Below are 27,459 nucleotides of genomic sequence, written 5' to 3'. Positions count from 1 at the left end.
CTCTGGTGCGATGGGGCCTGCATGAGAAAGTCAAGAATGTCCTACGAGCCAGGATACTCATGCCAGACGCCCCGGTTAGCCTTGCCTACACTGCCATCAGACCCAAGGCTAACCGCACAAAGCCCTATTTCTCCCTCAAAGTCCTTCCCATTCCATGAAGGAAAACCTTCAAATGAGGGAGAGACCCGGGGATTATCTGCGACGTCCATATGCAGGTCTGGTCTTCTGTCATGGTTTGTCATGAGACAGAGGCGGACATACTCGCTGGATCTTTTAATACAGGAAAAATCAAACAAACCAAACAAGCACAAAAGCTTTACCAAATAAACAACACAAGAATCCCATAAACAAGCCAAATCAACAAACTGTGAAACAAGCACAAGCACAAAGGAAGGCTGAAACAAAGGGGCACTTATACAAAGACTAACAAGGGACACCTGAGACTAACAAGGGGGCGTGGCTACCAAGGACACACTGGTGGAAACACTAATGGACAGGTATGGCTAGGGCAGACAAGACACAAAACAAAACAAAGGCAGACATGACAGGGGCAGGCATGACACACAGACATACACACACACACACACACACACACACACACAGACACATATATTTATAAATAAATATATATATATATATGTGGCCTCATAAAAATGATAAAAAATCAATAAGAATGTTTTTCCAGAATATTATAGTTCTCCTTTCAGACTGATCAAACTATTATTTTAATTTATTATAATATAATTTTAATGTTAATGTTTAGGAGATCTTCATGTGCCCACTCAGGTGGTCAGTGTGCACTTTAATGTTCTACTACAATAAATATTCAAAATATTTTAGACTGGATTGGTACAAAGAAAACAGCTGGTTTTCCTGTCTCCCACCTTCCATTCAGTTCAAGAATCAAGCTATTAAAATGTATCTGGATCCAGTTACATACTGATACTGAAACTGACATTTGTCAGCTGGCAAAGTCCATCTGTGGGTCACAGAATACACAGAGCGAGTTGTCTTTTGGACACCCCTAGCGTCTTCCCAGCCACCTGTTGGTCCAGGTACGTATACTCTTTTTTTGTGGACTTTCAGCAATCAGCACGGCACCAGTTATCAAAGCTATGCACTTTCCCAGCATTTAGAAACAGGGCGCCATATTCTGCTGAACCGAGTGTTTGTGTGTAGGCAAAACTCTGCAGTGTGCTGCGTTACAGTGCAGTGTGAGTTATCACCAAAAAACAGGGTTTCCAAAGCTGCACAGTGTATGCCTGGCTAGGTTAAGTGGGCAGTGGTTCTGCAGTGGGTGGTCTTATTTTAGGCCTCACTTTTTGCACGAGTTGTATGGTGGGTTGTGTGTACTTTTGGTTTCTTTCTTTTTTTATTTTGGTCTTGTGTGTGTGTGTGTGTGTGTGTGTGTGTGTGTGTGTGTGTGTGTGTGTGTGTGTGTATGTGTGTGTGAAATGTCTGTCTTTATTCTTCCTGTCAGACGACCACCTTCCCCTAACTGATGCTAGAAGAGGAGTCCTAATGGGAGACTTGTCCTCTTATTGACCTTCGTGTTTTTATAATAGCCCATTTATATTTTTTATGTTACCAATGAACTTTTAAGATGCTGGTGTTGGAATATAGTAATGATTTGAGCTAAAGATTTTACTGTTTGTTACTTTGTTTGAAAAGCACAATCCACTCTCCTCCTTACTTAAGCATTTGAAAGGATCTGGGTTACTGGGTTGTTTTTGGATGGTAACTTTGGGTTAGGTAGGTTGTAGGTACAGGTGCACAGCAAATATGTGACTAGAGCACTGGATCGTATATCTTGTTTTTTTGTGGGTAAAATGTAGTTAATAATATATTTAATACATATTTTCTTTCATAAAAAATACAAATTATGCATGATGATTAATCACAAGTGCTAATGCTAGCTAGTACGTCCTTGAATTTTTGGGTGGGAGAACAAATAAATGACAGGAATGCAGACACAGCTGCAGCTGGGAGGTCAAAGCAACCCTCACCCCAGCAAAACAGGGTGCTCAGAAAAGACAAAAGTGCTGTCACGACGAGAGAAAGATAGTGGTCACATGTTACTGAAAGGCTGCATTTTACCAACCAGGCCCACTGAATATGGGGAAGTGGTGGCAGTGGTGGCTCAGTGGTTAGATCTTGGAACTGTTGATGTAAGGGTTGTGGGTTCAATACCTGGGCTCGATATCAAAAAAGCCTTGATCAAGACTTTTTCAAGCCTTAAAAATGCTGCCTTTCAGTAAAGCATGACCACTCTCTTTCACTGTTGGGCCCTTGAGCAAGGCCCTTTACCCTCCCTGCTCCCCGTATGCTGCAGCAATGGCTGCCCACCACTCTGGGCACGTTTGCTCACAGTCACTGTGTGTGTTTTATTGGTATTTATGCATGTGTTCACTGCATGGATGGGTTAAAGGCAAATGCCATATGGGCCCCAGCCACTAGGGGGCACTCACACAGCACAGATTAATAATAGCTTGGTCAGTGTGCCGCTTGTTTTAGGTCACACAGATACAGATACACAGTAAATATGTGGATCATATATCTTGTTTTTTTAAACCAAGAACTAAAATGTATGTATATAAATAAATATAAAAATATATTTAACAAATATCTCCTTGTTCCAATTTCATAGATGCCATAGATACATTTTAAAATGTATTTATTCATGATGATTAATCACAAGTTAAAATGCTAGCTAGCATGGCCTTGAAGTTTTGGGCAGAAAACAAATAAATATGTGGTATGTCTAGTCAGTAATAATTGAATTGCAATGAGTGAATTTGCATATTCCATCCCACACAGCAATCAGACTTCAGTCTGACTAACCAAAAACTCATTTGACTGCAGACTAAAACTGGGATAAGTGAGATACTATAGTCACATGAAATGACCAGGTGTAAACAGGGTCAGTGCTTGTGACACTGGATGAGTGAGAGAAGCACGGTGTCCTTTCTTGTCTGCTTAGCTTATAATCACCGCATGCACAAGGCCACTTCTGCCAGTATTTACAGAGGCCATGGGCTGCAGATCAGACGGAACCGAACCCTCATGAAAGGAAGTTTTATTAAAGTATGCGGATGCAGCTGTGTTTGAACTGCCAAGCGTGATGGACAAACCGCCCATCTGACCTTTATTATTAAAATGTTGTAGGACTGAGCTGCAGCAGATCTGTCATTCTGGCTGCCATGATTTGGTGGAGCAAGAGTAGGTCAGTTGGTCCTCAGGATAACAGTATTGGGTGTGTGCGTGAGTATAATTGTGTGTAAGGGGAGTCGGATGCAGACAGACGAGGCACTGAGGACATGTGTTGATCACTCTGCTCTCTACAGTAAAGAGGAACGAACCTCCAGAGTCTGTGAGTTACTGCAGGCCCCAGACAGGAATGCAGACACAGCTGCAGCTGGTGGGTCAAAGCAACCCCCACCCCGGCAAAACAGGGTGCTCGGGAAAGACAGAGGTGCTGTTATGATGAGAGAAGGAAAAGTGGTCACGCTTTACTGAAAGGCTGCATTTTAAGGCTGCAGTAAGTCTTACATTAAGACGGATTACCAACCAGGCCTACTGAATATGTGCTCATAAGGGCCCCAGCCACTAGAGGGCCCTCAAACAGCGCAGGTCAGTGTGCAGTTCCTTTTAGGTCTGTGAATGTCTACGGACACCCCTTCTAATGAGTGTATTCAGCTACTTTAAGTTGCACCCATTGCTGACAGAGATGTGCAAATGCACATACACACACACACACACACACACACACACACACAGTTTGTCTAGTCCCTGTTGAGAAGTACTGCCAATAGAATAGGACTCTTTGGAGCAGATAAACATGAGCACTATTGGCACCATGCCTAATGACTAATGCCAGTTATGGACTAGAGGGGTATAAATCTTCCCTGGACAGTAGAGACAGCTACTCTTGTTTCAATACCCTTGATTTCGGAAGAATCAATTAATGAGCAGGTGTCCCAATACTTTTGTCCATATAAGGTAGCTCTTTTCCACAGGCGTTAGCACAGAACTGCTTGTTTGTTTCCACTCATCTTGATACTCTGCAGCTCCTGGAGCTCATTAGCGTGTCTCCCTAATCCAGTTAACGCATCATTAGCATTTCTGTTCACACTCCACTATCTCTCTCTCACACACACACACACCAGCTAATGTGCTAGCATCAACGGATAGCATTGCTACTGCATTGTTTCTTTGTCTCCACCCATTTCACTTTTAATTTCCTTTTATTTTTAACCAAGTGTATAATACAGTTATTCACTTCCAGAAACAAGCTACATGTGTGGGTAATAAAGAGGGGGGGGGGGGGGGGGGGGGCAGTGTGGAGCTGGAGCCAGTGTGGGCTAATCCAAGATGATCCAAGACCCCATAACATTCTCTTATCTCTGTCCTGTGTCTGGTACAGAGTGGACAAACGGTAAATCAAGCCCACATTCCATGAGATTACATGAAGTAGATACATTTTTATAAACTGTCCAAAAGTATGTAGACGCCTGCCACTTTAGTGTTTCTTCTGAAATCATAGGTAGTAGGCAGTGTGCCTCTACTCCTGCAGGAATCATTGCTGTGAAGAGAATTTTTTCGCATCCAGCCTCAGGAGAGCATCAGTGTGGTCAGGTTCTGATGTTGGGTGATAGAGCTCCATCACTCCAGAGACTGCAGTTCTGCTGCTCCACAACCCAATGCTGGCAGGCTTTATGCCCTTTAACCTCCTAGGACCTGTCGTCCACACGTGAGGATATCACATTTTGGGTTGTCACAACACTACATTTTTTGTCTACAAGGGCCTGTTGTCCTCTTATGAGGCCATTATACTGTCACCTAGTGGTGGCAGAAGACTTTAACACATTACAGTTTTGATTCAAGATGGCTGACAACACACTCAAAAGTTCAGATGGGAACTCCCGATACAAACGTCAACCAGGTAAAGAAACTAATCAGATTTCATGAGTGATTCTTGTTCAGATATGTATAAAAGCGTTCAATGTTTGTTATGGAAGTCAAATGTTAACGATTTAGCATGTCCCTAAACATGATGTCCACATATGTGGACTTGCGGACTTAGTTTTGTTATTTTAGTTGACATGGTGTCACATATGCTAACAACGTAATGTGAGAATGAAATTGTATTTTGGGATATTTTAGGTATAATTTTTTTTTACAACAGTACAAGCAGATGTAGCATGTTTTATAAATACATGTACTTATTTTTTATTAGAATTTTCTTATTATGTATTATTTTTTTCAGTGTGTTATACTCTGTCACAAGCACTGCAGTTACTGGAGTTAATTGGTGGAGACAACTCAGAGGTGGAAGATTTGTCAGACATTGATGATCTCGTGGGGGATACTGAATATCAACCCCCACAACAGGAGCCAATCAGCAGTGAGGAGGACAGTAGTGGGTGTGAGGACCCCATTCCACACCCCTCTCAGGTTATCAGGGATGTAAACGTCACCGTGATGAATATGAAGGATATCGGTCAGATCGTGACATTGCCAGATCACGCCCTTCTAGACGTCACTCTCATACACAGCAAGATGAGGCTGATGTTTCAAACAATGTCCCTGAAGAGACAACACCAGGACCAAGCCATCAAGAACAGTCCAAGAAAGGGCATAGGATGCGATGGAGGGCCTCTCCACTAACACCAAATCAAGCCCAGTTTGAGCATGAGGAGGAAACTGTGCAGAACAGAGAGGACTGGACCCCACTGGACTACATAGAATAGTATATTGATAAAGATTTAATGAAAATGATAGCAGATTGTTCTAATGCTACATCACTGGCTAGAAGTGGCGCCCCATTCAACACATCAACTGATGAAATATATCATTTTTTTGGTGCCTGTATTTTGATGTCTTGCATATCTTATCCTGCAATCAGAATGTACTGGTCCAAAACCTTAAAATTCCCTGCCATCAATGAAAAGTTCAGACGTGACAGATCAGATACTTGATCTCCAGACTGAGGCGATCACTCAAAGTGCTCATTGATGATGATGTTCCAGACAATCTGAAAGAGTGTGATAAATTCTGGAAGGTGAGGCCTTTTCTGAACTGCATTTGGAAAGGCTGCAAATCTCAGGCCTAACCACAATATGTTTCCATTGATGAGCAGATGATTCCATTCACAGGAGCTTGTCCGTGGCGACAATATCTGCCAATGAAACCAAATCCATTTGGCATGAAAAATTTTGTTTGTGCAACATCAGACAGTATTGTGCTGGACTTTGACATTTATCAAGGTGCAGATGCACTCCTTCAGCAGGTTGAACAACCAGGGGATCTGGGTTTGGGAGGCTTGGTGATAGATCGTCTGTCTCAAACTCTGCATCCTAATACAAACATTTACTGTGATCGGTTCTTCACATCCATCCAAGTTATGGAACACATGATGAAGAAGCAGATGTATGTAACTGGTACAGTTATGAAGAAAAATGCTGCTATATTCAGGCACAAAATAAATGTTTTGCACATCATTACTAATTGTGACTTCACTGTGTTCTATGATATATATATATGAAATATAAAACTAAAGTCCTCATATGTGGACATCATTTTTCTCAGAAACTACATCATGTAAAAAGATAATTCTTTGTTTTTACACTAATAAGGTGCCAATTAGCCCAAATAGCAAAGAGAAATAAAAAATGCATGCAATGCAAGAGTTCGGGTCTTAGGAGGTTAAACCATTTTGAACGGTTAAAGGAAGAGTTTTGTGAAAAAAATGAAATGAACATGATTGATCACTGGCCCCAGATCAGCCAAGACACGTTTGTTATCAACGTGTGCTTCTTCAGTGTAGAATGGGAGATGCTAGGTAATGTTGCTAGCAAACACTGGACAGTAAACACTCATCAGAAATCATGAATTTGTTTAAAACATTATCAAAAGCCTATGCTACCAAGTTTTTGAACATTTAAGCGAAAACTAGAATTGTTTCAGAGAATGGTCCATCATTTTGTTAAAGTTTACTTTTGTGTTTATAGACTTAAGAAGTCATACCATGTTCTACAGCTGCAATTTATGCAGATTGATTTCATCGAAATTGATCTGATGACGATCTTCGTGCATTTTAAGAAGCGGGTTAAGATTTATTCTGGGACATGTAGGACAGGTGTTTACAGAGATAAGACTGGTTACTTTCCAAGTCCAGTGTTAGCAACCTTAGCCTAGCGTCTCCCATAGCAAAATAAAGAAGCACACATCAGATATCAAACATATCTCGACTGAGTCAGTGGTTTATAAATGAATAAACAGTAAAACAAACTGTGTTTCAAAAAGGGTTTCTTCTAAGGCATTGCTCAAAGGACCTCTTTCTTATCAGACTGTTTACTTGGGTTTCATTCCCAGTCTTAGTTTGCTGTGTTCTCTAGCCTATCAGCACTGGCTTAAGGGTACATTTACAGCTGGTCTGTGGTTAAATGTGGAGTATCGCCGGCGGTTATCTCAGTGTGAAGCAGATGACTGGTCCGATCTGGTGTTTCGCTCATGTTCACATTTTCACACCAACCTTTTGACCTCTAAAGGTCACAGGCTTTTCAAGTGGGATTTGGCAGCCACTGTCCCCTGGAACTCAACGTCTACCTCTTTCAGAGCGTCTTATTTGTTGTCATGTTGTCCTGGTTGCGGTATTTAGCAGATTAACAGCCCCTCACTCCGCCAACTGGCTACGTGCTGGTCTGGGTGTTTTTGTGTTCATATAAACCCACAGAAAAGCAGGGCTATCCTACAATGTCAGGACCTGTATATATATATATATATATACATATATATACATATATATATATATACATAGTGTTCTTTTCACAGCATTAGAAGCCCATTCAGCCACAGTGGAAAAAGCTACATGCCATACTCACTTTCTGCAGCTGCACACAGATGCATGATGTTTAATGTTGCTTATCCGGGCAGCAAGTGTTCAGAAAAACACACCAGCATTAGAAGTGTGATTGTAATTGTTGTGTGTGAGAGCAGTGAAGTTGTTACATCATTAAAAATGTTAATTGTAGTGTTTCAGGTGGTTGTTTGGTGGTTGCTGGTGGTATTCCAAGTGGTAACTAGCGCATAATAATAATAATAATAATAATAATATTTAATAAGTGCCTTCAAGGTACCCAAAACAACACAAAAACATTAACCCCTTAACACTCCTCTTAAGCCTTATTACACACTAGGTGTATTACTCAATAACTACAGGGACTTCTGTACAAACTGGTGGGGCCATTCTCTGGTTATAGACGTTTGTCATGACACTTTCGTCCCACCATTGTGCCATAGGCTGTTTAAGGGGTTAAACAATAATAAAACACAGTTAAGTAAAAATACACTGTTAAACAGGGTTCTTCAAATCCCAGCCTGGAGGGCCAGCGTACAGCATTGTTTGGTGATTTTCCCACTCAGACACACCTTCTGCACCTGGTAGTTAAGAGACAATATGATCCAGGTGTGTCTCAGTGGGGTAACTGCCAAACTGTGCTGGACACCATGCAGTAGAATAAAGGTGTACAGTCAAAATAAAATGAACAAGAGGTAGTAAACGTAGGCCATGCTTTCTAATGTCTGCTCACATTCAGCCACAATCACAAATCTATTCAAATATAAGCAACAATTTCCTTAACTTATGCAAAAGCATGCAAAAGAGCTTGAGTCCACAGTCCAATCTACTTTACTTGTACAACATGTGTACGTACAATCATGTGAAACAAAGTACACTCTCTTCAAATCTGACGCTATCAAGATAATCTGGTCTCAAAATGAGATAAATACAACATCAGGTAAACACTAACAGACAACAGATTACACGTGTCATTATTTACGTCATTTTATTATTTTTTTATTTATATTATATTATTAAATATTATTATTAAAGTTCACACAATTCATTTCTACAGCACATTCAAAACAACCAAAGTTGCACCAACATGCTAAAAATCTGTGAAAAGGAAGAAGAAGCTGGCCGGAAGATTTCAAAGGCTCTTTACAGTGTCTGTAGCTGAAATAATGTGGTGATATAATTATAATAATAGCCAGCTCATACAGAAGACTTCATGATCGACTCAATGACTGCAGTGTGTCCAGGTCCTGTGGCTGCAAAAAAAGTCCAAATCATCTACCCTTTACCACTGTGCTTCACAGCTGGTATGAGGTCTTTGGTTTTCACCAAATGAGGCGCTGTGCAGTATGGCAAAACCTGTCCACTTTGGGCTCATCTGTGGAAAGAAAATTGTTCCAGAAGTCTTGTGGTTTGTTCAGATACAACTTTACAAACTTAAGCTGTGCTGCTATGTTCGTTTTAGAAAGAATAGGCTTTTTCTGGCAACCCTTCCCGTCTGAGATGTAGCTCTTGGGTGTTTTACAATTTCTCTGCAGGGTCAGACATCCACTCCCAAGATGTCCACTCTTGAAAAGATTGGAAAAAGAAGATTTGCTTTGCACATCCTTTGTTTTAATTTTCAGGAAAAGGGAAAACGACAAGTAATTGATAGATAATTTGACCACCTAAACATAGACGCTTGCTTAAAAAACTGAGCTAAAGTCAATGTCTTTGGGCAAAGTTTTGGTAAAAATTCCACAGATGTATTTCACAGCCAAGATGCCTGGAATTCACTGGGTGCTAAACTGCATTATTCCTAAACTTGTCTATTTTTACCTATATAAAATATTAAATATTAAATTGTGCCTAATTTAAGATTAAATTGTGCCCATTTAAAAATTGTGTGCAATACATATATGACGTTATTTAAAAATGTGTGTGTGTGTGTATGTTGTTTGTTGCCTGTCTAGTGTTACTGCATCAGATGTACAGCGGTTTATGCCGTTCATCAGATTTGCATTAAACCAAATTCCATATGAAACCTCATAGCCATTCATTTACATTTTTCATATAATCCCACTCTGCCTTCAAGGCCCGAAACTGGTTTTACATGAAGATGAACGTTTTTGGAATTGCAGATTTTGAGCACCATATGCAAAAGTTGCCAGCTGCCCCTTGTAATTACAATTCAGCAGATTAATGTTGCTCCATTACTGACTCAGGTGTTTAAACACCCAACTTCTGTAATGTCCATATAAAAGCACTGACCAATAGAACAGGGCACTCTGGCTCTGAACTGACTATTTAACATGAGTCTATTTAACATGAGTATTTAACCTGACCTAACTGATGCTTTCATGAGGCTGAAAGCGTCATAGTTTCAACTCTATTAATATCATTGAGTTTGGTAGAAACTCTAGAGAAGAGGGCAGGTGTCCACATACTTTTAGACATAGCTACATGGTGTAGTTTTATCATACTGGTCATATTTGGCTGTTTATTGTCATTTAGTGTTCAGAGTGTTCTGCCCACTCTGTTCTTTTTTTTACGTCAGAAAGTGTTTTGAATTGCTAAAAGCTCCTCAGTGCTTTTACTTTCATTTTCTCCCTCATGCTGCGTGGCTTTGGAGGTAAGATTCTAGTGGCTGATTCTGTGTTTTAATCAATTTAACTCTGAGAAATCTTGACATTTTGAGTTAAAACATAGAGACATAGAAGTGGCCAGCATAGCTCATCATGGTTTTATGCAGGAGTGCGATATATTTGGGCTCTTTCAAGGCGTGTAGAGTTGTGGGTTGGTGAGGAACATACAGGCCTGAGCTCACACTGCGTCAGTGTTGAGCGGACGTGGTCACGTTTACTCAGTTTCATGTGCTTGGATTTGTGCCTCTCTGAGTATTTTCAACATACACTGCTTTTACTTCTCTCAATTATACCTCATGGCCAAAAGTATGTGGACATCTGCTTCTCTAGTGTGTCTTCCCAAATTCAAGAGTATTTATCAGTGCCATCTTCCTTCTAAAGAGACTGTGCTCATTTCATACCAGTCCTCCCATCTTGTCTGAGAAGTGAAGTCAAGGAATTGAAATCACTGGGAGAACGAACCATAACTGACTGTGTCTGAGCTAGTGCAGCTAATGCTGGCTGCCTTTACTGCCGGAGTGCAGTAGAACCCAAATATCTGTTTCTTTTTTTTACACAAAGATGATGAAAACCTTAGTCTTCTCGTCTGTGTCAACCTTCTGTGATGGTTCGGATAACTGTTACTGTTCCCCACTTCAGTGGGTATGGTGGGGAAACCTAGCCTGTTTAGGAGATAGATATGAATGCTGTGGCACAACAGACATGACCTGTGACCTTCCAAATATGGTAAAGCTCATGATCCTAAGGAACGGGTCTTGTAGGCATAAAACTTTGCATTCTAGACGGCTCGCTTTATGTGTTTGTGGACGTTACTAATGCTGCTAATACTAATATTGGGTATAGTCAGTCATCTCTGTCAGTAGTTATTGTTTAGTTCATAGTAATCTTAAGCATCTGTTTACTATTATCTGCTCAGTAATGAGTCTGTGGGAGTCAAAAATGGTGACATAGGTGTTTCTGTGTGTGTGTTTGTTCATTTGTGCCAGTATAGTTACACTTTAACTCTGTTAGATAAGAAATCCTGGATTCTTTGCCTGAAGCCACACATTCTTGTTTTTAGGAGCTTTTCTCTTAAGCTTTACCCACTGAGCTAAATTCCATTAATCCACAACCCCAAAATGTGCATATTTATTATTATTATTATTATTATTATTATTATTATTATTATTATTATTTTATAATTAGTTGCTGTTTAAATCATTCTACCAGCCGTAGAAGTATAAAAAGTATAGTATACATAGTATAGTAATAATTACCTATATTGACATTTCGTTGCAGCAGGGCAGTCACACCCTATAAAACTGTGTGGCTAAGAATGTAATGTCTTCCCTCATGCTTACCAAACCTGACACACTGGTACAGCGGGTGGGACACAAAGTGAACATGCCAACTTTGCTTGACTTTAAGCAATAGGGAGTGCTACAGCATTAGCATACACTTAGGCAAAACTGGTTCAGTTCTATCTAGACCTGAAATCTCTCCAAGTCACCATAGGTGGCGATGTGACCTGACTGATCTTCACCACGTTTAGTGTCTTGAACAGTTCTCTACTACACGCATCTTATTGAACTTCCAGTCACAGTTAAAAAGCTGGACATTTCCTGTCTGTGCTGCAAATCTGCTGAAATATGAGTTCTTGGACCCCTTTCATTGCCACTTGCTGCAGCTTTATGTGTTTAATTGCTTAATAAGCATTTATCATCATTCTAAATTTATTCTGTATGAACTTTCTTCCTATTTCTGATTGACCTGAGAATGCCTGAGGCTCTTCCCTGCAGTGTGTTTTTCATTTATCACATAATGACCAGACTTAAATGACCTATTTTACTCTTCTCTCTCTCTCTCTCTCTCTCTCTCTCTCTCTCTCTCGCGCTCTCTCTCTGTGGGTGAATCAGTTACGCAGATGAACATAATTACTTCTCCAGACCTGTTTCCATCATGCACAGCCCCACTGTGGGCATGGAGGTATTTATAGATCAATGCCAGCAGAGGAAGAAGACAGAGTTTGGTAATGAATTTTCGATGAAGTGACAGATAATGTTAATTAAACGTTGATTTGCTGAAGCTTGGCTGCAGAGGGTGGTGCAGACCACCAGGGCAGGCCTGTGTGTGCTGTAATGATAAATTCAGTGATGAACTACTCAGAGGTGACACAAACACATTTCAGACATATAAGAGAGGCGGTTAGCATCTGACATCTGACATTTCACAGACATCGGCGGTTAGAGCGTCAGGCTGTTGATAACAGGGTTGTGGGTTTGATTCCCGGGCTCGGCAAGCTGCCACTGTTGGGCCCTTGAGCAAGGCCCTTTACCCTCTCTGCTCCCCGGGCGCTGGAGTAGGCTGCCCACCGCTCTGTGTGTGTATGTGTGCGCTCACTGCCCCTAGTTTACTAGAGTGTGTGTGTGTATGTGTGTGTGCATGTGTGTGTGTGTTCACTACCATGGATAAGTCAAATGCAGAGGACCTTTTTTTGTGGGTTAGTGTGCGAGTCTGTCAGCTTAATCATTCACTGTGCTTATGTTATTTGATGTTTTTTGACATGTTTGCTTTCACCTTTAATTTTGGAAATATCGCTGCTGTCCTATGAAAACCATGTCTCTTCATTTTAGACCAATAGTAATGCTCTAAATTCCTATAAAGTCACCATTTCGGAGATACATGTTTTTTTCATTGGACAGTGACGATATGCTACCATTAAATTATATGTATATTTCATGTAAGCAGACAGTTTTCAAAGCTTTCACTACTAGTTTTATCATGTATGATTATGTTTGTGACAAACTTTAATTTGTCTAAACTGATTTGATAAAAAAAGGATATTGGTTAGGATTAGGATACTGTGTCTTATTGTTTTGTCACTCATTGTCTTAACAAAGCAAACAGAAAATGCTTTAATCACCTTATACATTAAATTTCCATGGCAATATAAAAAATAATATATAATTTTTACAGACAATTACAGACAATGCTGAAAATTAACCACCACGCACATAATAGCTGTTCTGTGGTGGTCAGTCCGGTGGGGTCCTGACCATTGAAAAAGAGGCTAACAAAGTATGTAGAGAAGCAGATGGACCACAATCTGGAATTATGGACCTACACAGTGCTCCTATATGGGAAGTGGAGCCATAATATTCAGATATGACTGTGTATTTTTCATGAGAAAACAACATATCCTGACAAATCCAATTAATTTATTGAGATATAATAAGCTATGATTATGAGATAACAGTACATAAAATATTGTTTATTTTTATTACTTTATGGATTTATATAGTCTATGTCAGTTATTAAGCTATGTTAATTAACTAGGTTTTAGGTGCAGCAGATTCAGCAGATTCAGAGACTAGAATTTAAGTGTTTAAGCGTTGAACACTTGGCAACGTTACAGTACTTTTACAGTACTACACTAACACACATCAGACACAAGACAGGGAGTCCTCTATGGAGAGATGAGCTGATCATCAGGAGATAAGAGCGTGATTAAGATGATAAACAGTACACTGTGAGTATTGATCCCGCTGTCTGGAAGTCGTGTCACCATGAAGAAGAACCGCCCTTCAACTAGTTAAGAGCACAAGGGGAATTTTCTCTAGTTTTAATTTTTAACCTTTAATTCTCGTCACCTCAGTTTTTAGTTAGGGTTTGGCGCTATTTAAGAAGCAATGCATGTCCAAATGTTTGTGGACACCTCTTCCTATAGACGATTAAGTGTATTAATAGGGTGTTTGTCCCCCTTTACTGCAGTAATAGACTCAACTCCTTCGGCAGGGCTTTACACTAGAGGTTGGGACTTTGCTGTTGAGGAAGAGTCACATCTTTAGCACGGCATATTTAAGTTTAACTAAGACAGTGGCATCAAACTAGCGAGACTGCAAATCCAGCCTTGTTGTAATTCCTGGGATGAGCTAAGCAACTAAGTTAAGTGACAGTGTGGAAAAAGTAAAAGCTTTCAACTATATGTGTCTCTGGGTCTTTGCATATTGAGTATGAAGGCCTGTTTTTTTATTTGCAGGGTACTAAACACCTCTAACCACTTCCTTCAGCGTACACTACGAATGCAGCATTGCCGCACTTTATAAATAATCTCTTGCAGAGTAAAAAAAGGAACTATCTGATCAACTGCGCTGCTGAGTCTGACTCTTGCAGTGTATTTCTACAGGGTAACACTACAAATTATTACTGCCTGCTGAATCACTCAGTGAACTCCAGCATGCCTTGCACAATGTTGAGTTCTAACTGTAATCGACCCCTTCAGCTCCACAGAGGGTGTTTTATCAGCTCAGTTACATTTACAGATAGATTCTGGCCTAGTTCAGATACTGGGGTCAGTTATGGCAATGGCAAATGTACTGTGAGCTAAAACTGGCTTAGCTTTAGCAATGTAGGGTTGACCTGGCACTGTGACCACGTACAAAGACGAATGGACGGATCAAAGTAGGAAGATGAATGAATGGGTGAAAGTAGAATGATAAATGAATGGGTGAAAGTGGGAAGAATGAATGGGTGAAAGTAGAATGATAAATGAATGGGTGAAAGTGGGAAGAATGAATGGGTGAAAGTAGAATGATAAATGAATGGGTGAAAGTGGGAAGAATGAATGGGTGAAAGTAGAATGATAAATGAATGGGTGAAAGTGGGAAGAATGAATGGATGAGAGTAGAATGATAAATGAATGGGTGAAAGTGGGAAGAATGAATGGATGCAAAGTGTAAGATGAATGAATTAAAGTAGAGAGAGGAATGAATGGATGAAAGTAGTAAATTGAATGAATGGATGAATATAGGAAGATGAATGAATGGATGAAAATAGTAAAATATATGTATAAATTAAAGTAGAGAGATGAATGAATGGATAAAAGTAGGAAGAATGAATGAATTGATAAAAGTAGGAAGATGAATGAATTGATGAAAGTAGGAAGATGAATGAATTGATGAAAGTAGACAGATGAATGAATACATTAAAGTAGCCAGATGAATGAATGGATAAAAGTAAGAAGAATTAATTAATGGGTTAAAATAGAAAGAAGATTCATTGCATGCATTCAGAATGTAGGAAGAAGAATAAATGGACGTAAGTAATAAAATGAATGAATAAATTAAAGTAGAAAGATGAATGAATGGATAAAAGTAGGAAGAATAAATGAATGGATGACAGTAGTAAGAAGAATTAATGGATGCAAATAGTAAGATGAATGATTTAAAATAGAAAGATGAATGGTGAAAGTTGTAAGTAGAATAAATTGATGAAAAAGAATGGATGGATGAAAGTACAAACAAGAATGAATGGATTAAATTAGTAAGATGAATGAATGGACAAATGTAGAAAGATGAGTTAACATCTTGTTGCTAGATATCGCAGGAGGCATTCAAAGGTGTTGTGGAGTCCATGCCTCAACGGGTCAGACCTACATAGTATAGTAATATACAGAAGTTTTTGCACCCCTCGTTTGTTGTTGATACTGTATAACATATAGAATATACTCTACATACATAAATACACTACTGTTCAAATGTCAGTAATGTTACAAACTGTATATATTTCCCTAAAACTAAAGTGATTTGATGTTATTGACTTTGAATGGTAGTGTGTGTCAGGTATATTCCCATAGTTTAGCTCAGTAGGCATGATGTTACTTCACTAATGCAAAATTAAATATTATCAACCACTCTGATACAGTGTAAAACCTTGTGATATTTAATTGTAATCATTGTGGTTCAGATTTAATGCTCAAGCAGCCGTGTGGCAGAGTCCTTCACTGTAAGTCTCCAGAGATTATCCACTGTCAAATGCGATGCCTGCAACAGGTGCTTAAAATGGAGTGTGTATCAGTTTCACTACAGGGGTTCGGAGGCCCACAGGAAACACAAGTGTGCAGTAAAATGTGCAAAACTCTGAAGCACACACTCCCTTATGTGCTCACTCATGCTCTCGCCACAACAGAGAGACCACGCTAAACAAATTCCACTCTTTATAAAGAAGCATCGCTTGCCTGCTTCGACAGCGATGCACTCAACACACTCAAATTTTCCCCCAAACAGCAGGCCTGCAGAGAAAAACGGCTAACTATAGCTCAGATACACTCATAGGAAAGCTCATTTCTGCAGCCTGAGTTACATGATTAGAGCCTACAACACACAGTACGTCCAAAAGTATATGGACACCCTTCTAAATGGTGAATTCTGACACAGTGTTCAGTTGCGTAGTGGGTAGAATCTCCATAGAAAGGCATAGACCAAGAGAACGGGATGCTCTGAGGCCACCATGTCCAATGCTGAGGGTTGGCTAGAAGGGTATAAAGGCCCCTAGCATAGGCTATTGAACTGTGGAACTGTGTTCTCTGGAGCTCTTCAGACTGAATTTTGATATTCAGTCAAATCCTCCTCACAGCAATGTTCCAACATCTGTTGTAAACATCTAAGAAACATACAGTCTGTAACTGCAGTAAAGGAGAACAAACTCACTAATAATTGCCTTGCTTTCATGAGGAAATGCTGGAGAGCAGGTGTCTACATACTTTTGACCATGTAATCAGTGCATATAAATGCATGGAATTAAGTAGATCAGGTGGTCAGCACAGTTGTGATGGTGATTCCCCTGCTCAAACACACCCTCTACCAAACTCAGCTGTTAACAGACTAGCATGAATGAGCAGGGAAATCGCCCAGCTGTTGGCCTTCCAGGATCTGACATGAAGAACCTCCTTTTCGAAAGGCCCATCAAGGTCTTTTATTTAGACCCATTGATCTATGCATTTTTTCAAGTAACCATCAATCCATTCTTCTGTCTATTTATCTACACACACCAATCAGCCATAACAATAATACCACTGACAAGTAAAGGGAATAACATTGATTATCTGGTCTCAATGGTATATCTCAGGTGGTTGGTTTGCCACAACGGATAACACCACTGCTTGCCAATAACTATGGTCACTGTACTATGAGATTTGACCCATCTGTGGTAGTAAACACACACACACTACTGAACTAGGGGCAGTGAGCAGAGAGGGTGAAGGGACTTTCTCAAGGGTCCAACGGTGGCAGTTTGCCAAGCCTGGGTATCGAACCCACAACCCTGTCATCAACAGCCCGGAGCTCTAACCGCTGAGCCACCACTGCCCACTGTGGAAGACTGGGGTTCGATTTCTGGCCTGGATGCCTATGTTGCTCTACAGCCCACCTCTGAAGCATGTGTAACCTCATAAGTCGCATCAGCTTAATACTATAAATTTAATGAATGTCTCAAGAGGTGGGATCTACATATTAGGCAGCAAGTGAACCATCAGTTCTTGAAGGTGATACAGGAAAAATGGCCAAGTGTAAGAATCTGAGACATTTCGACAAATTTAAATTTGACTAGGTCAGGTGTGCAGTGGTCAGTACTTCCTCCTTGCTCCATGGCAGCGAGGAGGAGGTAGTGGCTCAGCGGTTAGAGCACCGGGATATTGATAACAGGGTTGTGGGTTCGATTCCCGGGCTTGGCAAGCTGCCACTGTTGGGCCCTTGAGCAAGGCCCTTTACCCTCTCTGCTCCCCGGGCGCTGTGTGTGTGTGTGTGTGTGTGTGTGTGTGTGTGTGTGTGTGTGTGTGTGTGTGTGTGTGTGTGTGTGTGTGTGTGTGTGTGTGTGTGTGTGTGTGTGTTCACTACCAGATGGGTTAAATGCAGAGGACACATTTCGCTGTACAGTGACAAATACGTCCTTACTTCACCTTACACAGTTGGACCTCATGGACCATGTACATTGCTTTGTGGCTTGGGGAACATGTCCTGATGGTGGTAATTATGGGACTGTGCACTTCACGTTTGTAGTAACGATGCTCGGACTCGTTACTTCGACACACTGTATTGTAGGGATGTTTTTTCATAAATCCCCCTTGGCGGAGTTAAAGTCAAGTGCTAAAGGCAAGTGATGCTAACACTTAGATAATGTTGTCCCAGAAGAATGATCTGTTTTTCTGTTCATGGAGGAGCCTCAGCTGCTTAAAACCTGGGAGCGGCTCGTCACCACACAAAATCCCTGCTGCTTGACTACTGTTGCCAAGTTCGCTAAAGGATGCTAAAAAAAAGCAGCTGATTGTGAATCATGTAACATAGAGCGAAAAGGAGCAGCATTGTTGCTGTAGCTCAGCCCGGTGATAATAGGAGAATATTTTATATGTGGCCCACACTGAGTCTTTTTAAATGCTTAAAGCTTTAGGGAGCTAAGCTAACTTGCAAACAGGCTGCGCTACCATATAGTCCCTTAACAACAGCCCAGCCCAGTCCCCAATATCAGGCCCTTCCATGTAGTGGGCCTTTTTGCTTTAGATGTGCAAGATCATGACATTGTTAGTTATTTATGTCTAAATATTGTTTTCAGATGTGATTTCTAAAGTTAAAATAGAATAAAGTTTAAATGCCTCTCTAAGTGGGAGATAATGTTTTTTTTTTCATTTCATCCAAGCGATTGGCAAATAGAGAGAGAACGGAAATGTGCAATACGCTGAGGTTGGTAGCTAGTTTTTTTGGCATAATTCCTTTCTCATAATTACAAGATGTCCCGTTATGCTATGTCAGTGTTCCTGAGACATTATCTCATAGTAACAAGATACTTTCTTGTAATAACGAGATGCCCTAATATCATTTATTCATTTATATTAAATTATATGTTTTACCATTGCTTGTCGGCAATATGACTGACTCCATACCCTACTGTGACAAATAAATGAGCAGTATAGTAAAAAAATAAAAAATACGCCACTGAGTCTACTAAGTGATTTAGAACGCAGCCCACATCCCAGTCGCCTAACAGCGACGCGCCCTAGATGGAAGTGCGCAAGTGCGCAAGTGCGCATAGTGGAACGCAGCCGGAGACTTGGCCCTCTCTCTGCTCCTTTAACGAGGAAAGATCGGAGCTCGGCAGGAACCAGGAAGGAAATCTGACCTTCTGCTTCTACTGCGTCGCTCTCTCTCTCCCTCCCCCTGAAGACAAAATGGTCAGGACCCACATGCGCACACACACACACACACACACCCCACCGCAAAAATACACACACACACACACAGATGGCTGCTGCTGCACGATTGACCTTAATCGACGAGTCGCTTTCTTCTGAATTTGCACAGTAACCGAAACACGGCTCGAGCAGGCCTTTATTTTTACCTCCTTTATTGATTCAGTGGGTTTAACCTTACTCTCTAATCCGCCTCGAGTTATCTAGCGGGTGTAGCTCGCTCCAGCAGCCCGGAGTGGAGGAGGAGGAGGAGGAGGTACGTAGCATCCAGCTTCTAACGCTGTAGCTAGTTAGCTAGCAACGCTAAGCTACGTTAGCTATCTGTCTATCTGTCTATCTATCTGTCTATCTATCTGTCTATCTGTCTGTCTATCTTCTCTGGTTGTGTTAAAACATCGTGCTTAGCTCGGTTTCAGCCCCCCGAGCGAGATAATGATAGGAATTTAATTAGCTAGCTAGCTAACCGCTAAAAATAGCTAGCTAGCTAACTAGCTAGCATAACGTGCCTGCGCTGAAACGAGAAACACGGCCTGTGTTTGTAACCAGCCTTTTCTAACGTCAAACCGCGGTGCTGTGATTAACAGGGAGCTCAGAAAGACCGAGTGCGGGATAACGCATCGAAACAGTCAAAACTTCTCCGTGTTTTTACTGTAAAGCTGAAGTCTGTCCGTTCCACCTTAAATAGCGCCGCGGCTACAGCGAGGCGCCTGGACGGCGTCCAGCCAGTGCCTGCGGATTTAAGGTGGAACGGAAAATTACAAAGCCTGGGCGACCAACCCAGCATGAGACTCGCTAGACAACAACAGCGCCAACGTTAGCCGATTAAAAAGGGCGAAATAAGGAAATATGAGAGAGATTTGATTATTAAAAAGATTGGGAAGATTATAGTTTATAGATTTATAGATATAGAGTTAATTAATGCCCACGTTTCCTTCCTTCGGTCAGTGTATAGTCTGAGGGGCCACTAATCACATTTAATTTGTTAATTACAGTGTTACAGTGGATGTATTTTGTAGTTTAGTAAAAGAAACAATAGCTAACACTAGCTAGTTGCTGTAAAAATGATTGCAGTACAATATTATAGAGAACATTACTGTTACTGTGAAGACTGTGTAGAAAATACAGCAGTATAACATTACAGTACCAGTAGAGTAGTATACTGTACTATAGAGGACACTAGATACTGTGAAAACCATAGGGAATACTACAGTATTACACTACTATACTATTGAAAACACTAGATACTGTGAAAACCATAGGAAATACTACAGTATTACACTACTATACTATTGAAAACACTAGATACTGTGAAAACCATAGGAAATACTACAGTATTACACTACTATGCTATTGAAAACACTAGATACTGTGAAAACCATAGGAAATACTACAGTATTACACTACTATGCTATTGAAAACACTAGATACTGTGAAAACCATAGGGAATACTACAGTATTACACTACTATACTATTGAAAACACTAGTTACTGTGAAAACCATAGGAAATACTACAGTATTACACTACTATGCTATTGAAAACACTAGATACTGTGAAAACCATAGGGAATACTACAGTATTACACTACTATGCTATTGAAAACACTAGATACTGTGAAAACCATAGGAAATACTACAGTATTACACTACTATGCTATTGAAAACACTAGATACTGTGAAAACCATAGGAAATACTACAGTATTACACTACTATGCTATTGAAAACACTAGATACTGTGAAAACCATAGGAAATACTACAGTATTACACTACTATACTATTGAAAACACTAGTTATTGTAAAAGCAGGGTAAATACTACAGTATTACACTACTATACTATTGAAAACACTAGATACTGTGAAAACCATAGGAAATACTACAGTATTGCACTACTATACTATTGAAAACACTAGATACTGTGAAAACCATAGGAAATACTACAGTAGTGCACTACTATACTATTGAAAACACTAGTTACTGTGAAAACCATAGGAAATACTACAGTATTGCACTACTATACTATTGAAAACACTAGATACTGTGAAAACCATAGGAAATACTACAGTAGTGCACTACTATACTATTGAAAACACTAGATACTGTGAAAACCATAGGAAATACTACAGTAGTGCACTACTATACTATTGAAAACACTAGTTACTGTGAAAACCATAGGAAATACTACAGTATTGCACTACTATACTATTGAAAACACTAGATACTGTGAAAACCATAGGAAATACTACAGTATTACACTACTATACTATTGAAAACACTAGATACTGTGAAAACCATAGGAAATACTACAGTAGTGCACTACTATACTATTGAAAACACTAGTTACTGTGAAAACCATAGGAAATACTACAGTATTACACTACTATACTATTGAAAACACTAGTTACTTTGAAAACCGTAGGAAATACTACAGTATTACACTACTATACTATTGAAAACACTAGTTATTGTAAAAGCAGGGTAAATACTACAGTATTGCACTACTATACTATTGAAAACACTAGTTACTGTGAAAACCATAGGAAATACTACAGTATTACACTACTATACTATTGAAAACACTAGTTATTGTAAAAGCAGGGTAAATACTACAGTATTGCACTACTATACTATTGAAAACACTAGTTACTGTGAAAACCATAGGGAATACTACAGTATTACACTACTATACTATTGAAAACACTAGATACTTTGAAAACCATAGGGAATACTACAGTATTACACTACTATGCTATTGAAAACACTAGATACTGTGAAAACCATAGGGAATACTACAGTATTACACTACTATACTATTGAAAACACTAGTTACTGTAAAAACCATAGGGAATACTACAGTATTACACTACTATGCTATTGAAAACACTAGTTACTGTGAAAACCATAGGGAATACTACAGTATTACACTACTATGCTATTGAAAACACTAGTTACTGTAAAAACCATAGGGAATACTACAGTATTACACTACTATACTATTGAAAACACTAGATACTTTGAAAACCATAGGGAATACTACAGTATTACACTACTATGCTATTGAAAACACTAGTTACTGTGAAAACCATAGGGAATACTACAGTATTACACTACTATGCTATTGAAAACACTAGATACTGTGAAAACCATAGGGAATACTACAGTATTACACTACTATGCTATTGAAAACACTAGTTACTGTGAAAACCATAGGGAATACTACAGTATTACACTACTATGCTATTGAAAACACTAGATACTGTGAAAACCATAGGGAATACTACAGTATTACACTACTATACTATTGAAAACACTAGTTACTGTAAAAACCATAGGGAATACTACAGTATTACACTACTATACTATTGAAAACACTAGATACTTTGAAAACCATAGGGAATACTACAGTATTACACTACTATGCTATTGAAAACACTAGATACTGTGAAAACCATAGGAAATACTACAGTATTACACTACTATACTATTGAAAACACTAGTTACTTTGAAAACCATAGGGAATACTACAGTATTACACTACTATACTATTGAAAACACTAATTACTGTGAAAACCATAGGGAATACTACAGTATTACACTACTATGCTATTGAAAAAGCAGGGTAAATACTGCAGTATTGCATTACTATAGAAAACACTAGTTACTGTGAAAACCATATTAAATACAGCAGTATAATACTGCAATATGTGTAGAATATTATACTGTACTATAGAGAAAACTAGGTACTCTGAAAACAGTATTACAGTATTACACTACTATACCTTAGAAAACACTAGTATTTGTTACATACAGCCATATTAAGTACAGCGTTATAATATTGCAATACTTGTAGAATAATATACTGTACTATAGAGAACACTAGATACTGTGAAAACCATAGTGAATATTACAGTATTACATTACTATACTATTGAAAACACTAGTTATTGTAAAAGCAGGGTAAATACTGCAGTATTACATTACTATAGAAAACATTAGTTACTGTGAACCATATTAAATACAGAAGTATAATACTGCAATATGTGTAGAATAGTATACTGTACTATAAAGTACACTAGTTATTGAGAAATACATAGTAAATACCACAGTATTACATTACTATAGAAAACACTATTAATATAGAGTAGTATACTGTACTATAGAGAACACTAGTTACTCTGAAAACAATAGGAAATACTACAGTATTACACTACAATACTATAGGAAACACTAGTCTTTGTAAAACAGGAAATACAGCAGTATAATATGGCAGTACTTGTAGAATATTATACTGTACTATAAAAAAACACTAGTTATTGAAAAAGCAGGGTAAATACTACAGTAGTACAGTGCTATAGAAAACACTAGTTACTGTGAAAAGCATATTAAATACAGCAGTATAATACTGCAATATCTGTAGACTAGTATACTGCACTATAGAGTACACTAGTTATTGTGAAAACCATAGTAAATACCACAGTATTACATTACTATAGAAAACAATAGTTACTGTAAAACCATAGGAAATACAGCAGTATATCACAATTTGTAATGAATAGTATACTATACTATAGAAAACACTAGTTCTTGTAAAAGCAGGGTAAATGCTGCAGTATTACATTATTATTAAAAAAAAACACTATTTACTGTGAAAAGCATAGTAAATACAGCAGTACATCACAATATGCATATAATAGTATACTATACTGTAGAAAACACTATTTACTGTGAAAACCATAGGACATACAGCAGTATATTACAATACACCCTGTAGTATAGTATACTTTTCTATAGAAAACACTAGTTACTGTAGAAACCATTAGTAAATACTACAGCATTACATTACACTGCTATACTGTAGCACTAATAGCATGGTAAATGCTGCAGTATTGCAACAGTATAATATTTGCCATTGCAGAAAATACTGCAGCTGTTGTAGAAGCGATAGTTAATACTGCAGTATTACATTTCAGTACTATAGTACATTACATTTTACTATAGGAAGCACTGCAGTTGCAGTGGAAATCAAAGTAAAAGCCACAGTATTACATTACTGTAATGTTATTCTTTACTGTATAAAACACTAGTTACTGTAGAAATGGAAGACAATTATGCAGTATTTAATTACACTGTGGTTTATTTTGCTTACTGTGGTAAAAAGTACAGAATTACATTATGGTAATATATTTTAACACTGCACTGATTGTAGAAACCATGATAAAAGCTCCAGTACTACGTTGTAATACCATAGTACACTGCATTGTGATAGGAAGCTCAGCTAGCTGGCTTGTGAAAGTTGCATGCTTTGCAGATGTCAGTTTGTAAGTAGTTTAATTTTTTTGCCCTTTCTGCTTGTGGCTGTTGTATCAGACCAAAACCACATCCTGTTTCAGTTGTCCAGTTTTTCAGCTTTGCAGACTTGTTCGTTATCAGATGGAAGGTTAATGCATGAACAGATGCCCATACATTACCAGAGATGTCTAGATCAGGGGTCCTCAAACCTTCAGCACCCAGAGACACCTTCATATACAAGATACTTTCCACAGACTTTTCCCCTCGTAGGAATGAATGGAAATACTTTGAGTGTAAAAGCTGGGCGCACCCCTCTTGTGTCATCTTGAAGGTTGCACACCAGCAACACCCTTGAAACCACTTGGGGCACCAAAACAGCCATCCGGCAACACCCTACAAACCACTTGGGATGTCATTACACCCAATTTACGACCTCATAGCAACAGCCTGGGATGCTCCACAAGCTGTTTGGCAATGCCAAGGCAATCACTTGCTCTCTTTGGTACATGTCTATGAGACGTTTATAGTGACAAAGGGAGAAATACTGCATGACCCCTGGCTGTATATCATGTTCCCCACTTTAAGAACCATGGGTCTAGTTTCCAACCAGCAGAGTGGAACAAACGGGACTTAGGTTTAGCAGTTGAGAAACAACCAAGCAACCTTATAGCCAAAGAAACTGGGCAACAGAAGCTGCTTAGCAACACCAAGGCAAACATTGTGAACAACCGCCTGTTCCTTTTGGTTCATGCCAAATATTATATTGGTTCAGGGAAATAATCTGGATTGTAAAAGGTCTCTGGGGATCCCTGGTCCTCACTTTGAGAATGTGGGTCTAGATTACAGACAGTAGATTGAAGTGATATGCATTTTAGTTAAGCCATTGAGGTTTTTTGGTTTAGTATTATGAGTGAAACCACCACCACGTGTCTTAGCTTTTATTTATTTATTTATTTATGTATTTCTTTTTTTGAGAACACTGAGCCTTATTCACTAATATCGTCCTGAGAATTTTCTTAATTTAAATTTTGCTAACAAAAAACTTCTAGACAGAATATTGCCATACTTAAATATATCAGTATTTACACGTCAGATTCCTGGTGTTTTTGGGTATTTGCCAGGCTGCCGACACGCTCAGATGAGCACACCAAGTCCCTAATACATGCCTGTGCCGGCCAACATTGCCAGTTGTGCTCTCCCGGGCTCCGGCTGCTGAAAGCATCTTGATAATGTTGCAAGTTTTAAAAATGAGGAGAGGCTCTCTCAGCTCTCAGTTCTCACTGATCTTGCTAATCAAGTTTTGATGCAGATCAGTTTCACGGAAAGCGGCCTGTTTACTTTAATATTCTCTAGATCCAGCCTGTGCTGCAGTTGTGAACTTTCTAAGATGACACACTTCTAGTGTGTTTTGACAGAAGCCTTGAAGCAGAAAAACAACTTCAAGGCGGTATGGATTATCTGTCCATCTTACTCAAGGTTCTGGCCTGTGATGGTAAGACTGTAGGAATGTAAAGCTAGGCCGGGCTCTGATGTTGTTGGGGCAGATTCATTGATTCTACCTGTTTGACTTCAGTTACTGGAATGAGAGAAGACAGAAATGGGGTAATAATTAACTGCAGAGGATTATAGTTCACTTCTTGTGGACTACGAGGTCTTGCTCTCGGTTCATACAACATCGAGTAAGGTTAGTGTCAATGTTTGAAAGGGGGGAAGGCAAGACAAACAACAGATTTAGAGCAAATATTGTCTTAATCGTTCCTCTGGTTTAGACTGTTTAGAGCTGGCAGGTGGGCGAATCTTTCACATGAAATAGTTGTCTTGTTCCTGGTGAGAAATCGAAATGTTGGAATGATACTCATCTCGTCTTTGAGTAGCTTTCAACTAAATATCTATAAAATGCAGCTGAATTCCAGTTGAAAGGTTGTAGATTGCTTTAAACCTAACCATTGAGTCCTAAATCTATCCCCAACCCTGTAAGTTCTAACAGACAGTTTGTTAATTTGACCATCTACATATACTTATATATCTATATATTAAAATTGTCATGTTTGATTTTAAATTGTATAAATAATCTAAAAAAAAAAAAAAGTTGCATAATAAGAGTTTTGCCTTCAAGGCATGACGGGTGAAACTGTTGCTTCTGTAAAAGCATGAATATTCGCATCCTGTTTCTTTCTCAGTAAGGGCTTTTCTTTGTCAGTAGCAGTTCTAGGCTTGAATCTTGACTGTTAAAAAACTTGCATGGAGGTGACCAGAAAGAAATTAGGTGTGTTTTTAAGCTATGTAAGCAATACAAAAAGTAGGCCTGTCTAACTTACCAGAATTGTATATATTAATAGGTGTGTAACAAGCTTATATAAAAGCCTATAATGTAATTGGATTGCCAATACTGAATTGGTAAAATTCGTTATGAACCAGGAAAAGGGTGTTAACTGTTTATACCTCATGATTTGGCCACATCATTTTCAGTCTGTCTTAAGTTTTTGAGGGCTGTCATTTGTAATCTGGCCAGATAATTGGACAATATCAAAGACTCCCACTTCTCCCACCATTTGTGTTAAAAACTGGTGGAATTTTGCCTCCATCTTTTAACCTGTCTGTGATGCAGTGAGCGTATGTGCCTGGAGCATTGGCAGCCTTTGCTAAGGCACCTGGGATGCAGAAAGGCTTAGCAAAACCCACATCTAGCGGGGAG

General features: G+C 39.2%; 1 protein-coding gene across 3 annotated transcripts in view; it reads left to right on the top strand.

Annotated features, from left to right (window-relative positions):
• thrap3b (thyroid hormone receptor associated protein 3b) overlaps nucleotides 1–27,459 on the top strand; it is a 68,454-nt gene that overhangs the window by 25,240 nt on the left and 15,755 nt on the right. Inside the window, exon 1 of one of the 3 annotated variants that reach the window (XM_072674270.1) lies at nucleotides 19,378–19,459. The exons of 1 other annotated variant lie outside the window; for it this stretch is intronic. The gene's annotated coding sequence lies outside the window, so the exon portion shown is untranslated. Of the gene's footprint in view, nucleotides 1–19,377; nucleotides 19,460–19,494; nucleotides 19,734–27,459 lie in introns of those variants that run through there. One more of the 3 variants, XM_072674269.1, reaches the window with a different exon arrangement.

The sequence above is a fragment of the Salminus brasiliensis genome, chromosome 2, assembly GCF_030463535.1.
Source record: "Salminus brasiliensis chromosome 2, fSalBra1.hap2, whole genome shotgun sequence".
NCBI classification, from domain to species: domain Eukaryota; kingdom Metazoa; phylum Chordata; class Actinopteri; order Characiformes; family Bryconidae; genus Salminus; species Salminus brasiliensis.
Note: the sequence above shows the minus strand (reverse complement) of the source record. Positions and strands in the feature narration are given on the sequence as shown.